This window comes from Eschscholzia californica, unplaced genomic scaffold (genome assembly GCF_041429995.1).
Source record: "Eschscholzia californica isolate CP2 unplaced genomic scaffold, dmEscCali1.0.p SCAF_6, whole genome shotgun sequence".
Classification (NCBI taxonomy): Eukaryota; Viridiplantae; Streptophyta; class Magnoliopsida; order Ranunculales; family Papaveraceae; genus Eschscholzia; species Eschscholzia californica.
This window is the reverse complement of record NW_028238483.1, coordinates 1732207-1738206: the sequence shown is the minus strand read 5'-3', so window position 1 is coordinate 1738206 and position 6000 is coordinate 1732207.

The following is a 6000-nucleotide window of genomic DNA, read 5'->3' as shown; positions in this document are numbered from 1 at the left end:
AAACACAATTATATTGTTATGATTTATCTGTTTTAACGAAAACATCTCCCGGAATTAGGATAGTCCATTATCCGAAATTCTGAGTTATAGGAAAAGAGAATTAATTAGATAATTATTTGTTCTAAAAGTGATTTTATAGAGTGGATTCCAAAATCCTAGGCTCTCGTCCCATTTGACTTCTCCCCATTTGAGTTCACCTTTTTAATCATTTTAATATTTTATTTATTTTTATTTTAAACCAAAACCAAAACCATTTTCAAAACCGTCTTACTTCCAAGTCTTAGAATAGGTTTAACTAGTCTCTGAGGAACGAACCGGTCTTACCGGAACTATTACTTGACGCCCGTATACTTGCGGGTGGTGACCTATTTAGGAAACTTTCTAGGCCCATCAAGTTTTTGGCGCCGCTGCCGGGGACTAAGTTCAAAATTTTTTTCTAAACTTGGAAAGTTTTTATTTTTGGTAAGTTTTTATTTTTGGCCACTTTGACTTGCTTCTCTATTTTTGGTGTGCAGGGCATTAAGGAGCGAAAGAGAAGGCGCAAACAAGGAGGAGGAGTCGAAAAGAAGAAATTTACAGTTTTATTTTATTTTATTTTTGGTGAGAGAGAGACTTTAGACTTTCTAGACTTTATTTTTGGATTTAAGTTTTGACCCTAATTTAAAGGGCATAAATTGTAACCGAAAAACCAAAACGAAGCCTCGGGTTCGAACACTCGCGGGGAGAGTGGCCCGAGTCGTCTGCAAAGGTCGTCGCCCGTCTCGAACGGGAGGTAACTTTCTCTAATCACCCACGAATCCCCTGTTAGTGGGTACTTTTTATAAGATCTTAGTAGTGCTTCCTCGGTTTTCGTGTTAAAAAAAAAAAAAAAAAAAAAAAAAAAATGGACCAATAAAAAGGAATCGAGTGTAGTTTTTGCAAGTGTCAATTCCCATCTTGTGATCGTGCCTGATCATCATGGCGCATTTTTCTAATGGTTGGACATACCCTGTTGGTGATGATGACCTTGATATAACCCTAAGAGAATACCAACAGTTGCTTAACCAACGTGGTACGACTCTAAGAGATTGTCAACGACTTAACGAGGGGAATAGGCTAGTTGAGCCTAACCGAACTGGTATGACCCTAGGAGAGTACCAACAGATGTGTAGAGACGAGCCTAACCGACCGGGTATGACATTTCAGGATTATAAACGAATGTCTAGAAACAGTCCGATTAGTGAGTGGAGTAGACCATATGAGCCTGATCGATCTCATATGACATTAGGAGATTATCAGCAAATGTGTGGAGATGGTCCGATTAGCGATGGATATGGTCCGACGCCAAATATATATGAGAGACCTTATAGTCCACACTATTCTGAGACCAATGACTTTAGAGACAGGTATGATCCTAATATGTACGGTGAGAGTTTTTATCAAGAGTCTTCATTTAATTACACTAGTGAGCCTTATTATGAGGAGACTCTTGAAGATAGATCTCGATCAGAGTCCGAGAGTCGTCTTATTGAGATTATGTCACAATTTACGACTCAAATGCAGCAGGATACTGAGTCCTTGGCTCAACAGATGAAAATGTTTAAGTCACAGTTATTCGCCGACGAGGAATGGGGTTCACCACCCCAAACTCAGGAAGGTACTAGGTACGATGACGAGGTTAATACGTCTAACCCTAGTACTAAGTTAAATGTCGATGAATTTACTGATAATATCCTAGAGCCTGAAAGGTCTGATGACCTTGTTGTCTTGCTTCCTCCACCTATGTCATCTCACCATGATAGGACTGTATTAGACGTTGATATCCAGAATGACGGCGCTATGAGCAAGTTTGGGAATGACACTATTCTGAACTTTCCGACATTTGAGATTTGTAAGGAGTCAGCCTTAGATGAAATTCTAGGAAGGCATGATATTATGAATGACTGCGAGACTCCAGATGTATTTGAGGACATTGATGATAGTAGAGACATGTTGGATAGTTTGTCAGACTGTTTACCTAAGGAAACCATGGACCTTGACGTGGTCCCCGAGCATATTGCCTTACCCTTAGAGTCTAGTTTGACCTTTCACATGGTCTCAGACTCGGTTGTTGATCCATTTTGGGACACTTCAGATGTCTCCTCGAGAACGTCTATGGAAATAGTGGATATTCTATCCACTAAACTTGCAGATGATTTTTTGCCTTCGACGGATATTCTGGCCCTTCATTATTATGTCGATCCTTTTGATGACTTTCTAGTCATTGGTCCAAGTGTTTATAGTTACTTAGTGGACTGTGCATCCACTAAGTTTGGGGATTGCCCCTCATCTTTAATAGTCTCACATGCATTCTCTGCAATTCACAAAGATGTGAGACTATCGTTCACTGAAAACTTTGTGTTTTGGGTGGACCCACAGATGTATCGAATATTGGTTTACAGTTAAACACATATCTGTAATCCAGTAGGTTAGTTCTTTCTATTTGTTCGAGTCATTTGTTTCGTCTGGCTGAAGACGTTAAACTTAGCGCTTTCTGGGAGGCAACCCACGCTTAGGACTTCCGAATCAGGTAATATCTTTCCCTCATCCTGTTATTTTTGCATAGTCTTCAGAACATTGAGGACAATGTTCGGTTTAAGTTTGGGGATAGGGGATTGAAATTTTTGCTAAGTCCTTATTTCAAAAATTCAAAAGGGTTCAAAATTTTTCAAAATTTTAAATTTTTGGATCGAAAATGTGAGTCTAGTTATTTTTGCTTGTTAATAGTTATAGAGTCTAGTTGGTTGTACTACACTTTTGCTAAAGGTTTTTCCACGAATTTCGAGTCTTGAGGTTTATCTGTGCACTAGCCATGTGAGTGTTAGATAGGTGAAGAGTTGGCTTTTCTTAGAGAACTTAATCGATCATTAGTGGAGACTTAACCTATGTGAGATTCTGAGCCTTTTTTGTTGTTTTGAGTGATCTCTTCTGCGTTAACTCCGAGTAGAGTGAAGAGCTACTCAACCTCGCAATATTGAAATGAACTCATTTGATCTCCTGAGTTCAAATTTTACAACCACTAGGGATGTCATCAGGAAGTAAACCTTTCTCTTGTAGCCTGAGAAACTTGAAAACAGTGTCAACTAGAGGAAGATAGGAACCTCATCATTTAGAACCCTGAGAATAAGGCATGAAGCAAAGTGGAGAGAATTTTACCCAAGGAAAGTGTTAGGAAAGTTGTATTTGTATTTTGAGCATAGTACCAGTGTACTGAAAAAAAAAAAAAAAAAAAAAAAAAAAAAAAAAAGAATGTTTGTTTGTGTTTAAATGTTTATCCCAAAGTAGTTCTTAAAGATTTGAAGACGTCGAGTTCTCAGGAGTTCTATTTCATCCTTAGTCTATCGACCTCTAGGAAGCATTGTTAGAAAGTTGATCAGGTGAGAAGAGTTAGTTAGCTTCCCCATTCCATATTAGTGGTTGTTTCCTTCTTTGAGATCAGTCGTTTACCAAAAATTTAGTCCGTCTTTTGTAATGTGTTAAGTTTTTCTTCATGCTCATACTCGCACATTGAGTGAAACATTTCTGAGTGACTTTAATTTTTGAGTGTATGACCGCGAGGCAGCAGTCGAGGCGAAATGTATTGAGAAGGTAATCGAGGTCTTGTCTGTTTGGAACCGAAATGATACTCATATTGGCTGGTCACGTGCACTTCGAGTCTTGATTACTAGTGAAGGGATTTTTTAGCATTTGTATGGTTTGGTCGACTTAGATTTCATTTTTATTAACTTTCGAAAATCTACCGGATGAACATTTTTGGTCCACATCATATTTAGACCCTTTTGCATTTTTTTGATCTTTGAATTTTGTGGGTATATTCACTGCAAACCCTCACGAGACAAAACTCGTCCTCTTGGGTAACCTAGAGGTTTAACGGCTTGTTGCACGTGCTAAGTGCAATCGTGATTCCCTACGAAAGTGGTGAAGGTGGGTTTAGTTTTATTTTTCTATTTTTGCTCGAGGACTAGCAAAATCTAAGTTTGGGGATGTTTGATGAGTCATGAAAATGCCTCATCTGAATATCTTAATTTAGACTAGTTAGTCTAATTCGAGCTGTTACTCTGATGTTTTGCTTGTGTTTCCTTACTCAGGTACCTTTTTACGGAGTTCGGTGTGAAAAATAGCTAAAATCGGAAGAAACACACATTTGAGGGCATTTTGGTCATTTGGTGACAAGGGTAGTATGGTTATTTTGGTGAATATTGGTGCTCGGATGAAAAGTATAGCCCAAGATGAACTCATGGGCTAAAACGGAAGTTAAATCGGGATCCGGATGTTCTAATTAGAGCTAGTCAAACTTTGGGTTAAAATCAAGTCAACTTAAGGTTGTCAATGACATGTGGCTCAAATCTGGGCGTTAATCCGTAATCCCGGTACACCGGTGGGAACAGTGGGATAGGATTTAGGATTCCAGACGAGCTGTGATTCAGTGTATTTCACGAGCCAGATTCAGTACTCCTCGGGCGAATTCGTGGCAGATGGACAACTGATACTTCGCGCACGCACATGGGTGCATCCGAAACGTGTGCTGTACAACCTTTTTATCTATCGCGACACGCTGAATCATTATAATTTGAAAACCAACGCCAGATGCTGATTGGTAGCTATTTGGGGAAGTTCTTATTACCTTTTCCTTCTATTCTTTATCTCTCTCTCTCTAAAATACCAGTCCACAAAACCGTAAAGAGAGAGAAATAAATCTCTTGATCTTTTAGAGAGAGAACCGAAGATAGAAAGGAAAGATTGAAGAAGATGTTGATAGAGATGGAAAGAAATAGTTGGGATTCGGCTGGGAATAAGTTGAAATAGGAAGATATTTCTCTAACCTAAAGGGGGATTGGCTGAAGATAAAATTCTCTAAAGAGAGAAAGAAATTAAGCTGTTATAGAAGATGGAGATATAAAAGAGAAGAAAAAGAACCAAGAATCATCTCGGCTGGGACTCGGTTTTTGGATAATCAATATCATCTCGGATTGGGGGAGTAATGAAGCCTCTCGAGCTCAATTAAACAGAAGTTATTAGAGAGAGAGAGAGAGGGTATCTCGGTTTTGAGCTGACATCTCCAGTCGGCCATTAAAGGAGACCGAGAGCTAGAGAGAGAGAAAAATTGGTAGTTTCTGTTTTTGATCTTATTCTTCTTCTTCTTCTGATTCCTATCTTAGTGAGAAAGAGAGAGAATTGGATTAAGAGAGTTGAGAGAGAGAGAGAGATATTGTAGAGAGAGAAAGATTGAATAAAAATTATAAATCCCCATTATCATCTTCTTCTTCTTCTTTCTTCATCATACTCGGTTATAACTATTAGAGAGTGTTCATAACTTCATTAGAGAGAGAAAGAGAGAAGTTTGGAAAGAAAAATAAGAGAAAACAGAGAAGGAAGAAGAAGAACCAGGGAAGGAAAATTATTTTCTCACCTGGAAATCGTTTCCGGGAAGATGAGAAAATAATTTTCCCTAAGGTCCTGTTTGGCTGCGCAGAAGGAAAAAAAAAAGCGAAAAAAGGTGTTTTCTTCTCCGAATCTTTTTTTTTTTTTTTTTAATGTTATTAATTTTTATCTCTCCCACCATGATTATGATCTCTTTAGTGATGAGTAGCTAATTTATCTAATCTAGGATTTTACGATGAAACTCATTTTTGATCTTTTAGAGATATATTTTCGATTGATTACTCTTGATTAGGCTTCATAGTTTAATTTGTTTTAGTTTGTTAAATATATTTTCTATTCATTATCTATACTTTTAGGTTTGATACATCATGCTTAGGTTAAATCCTTTGATGGTGTATACTTATCACTTGATAGATAATAGTTTAGAGGTTCGTTTTTCAAAATAAACACAATTATATTGTTATGATTTATCTGTTTTAACGAAAACATCTCCCGGAATTAGGATAGTCCATTATCCGAAATTCTGAGTTATAGGAAAAGAGAATTAATTAACGAAAACATCTCCCGGAATGGATTGTGTCACCCTAATCACATTAGGTA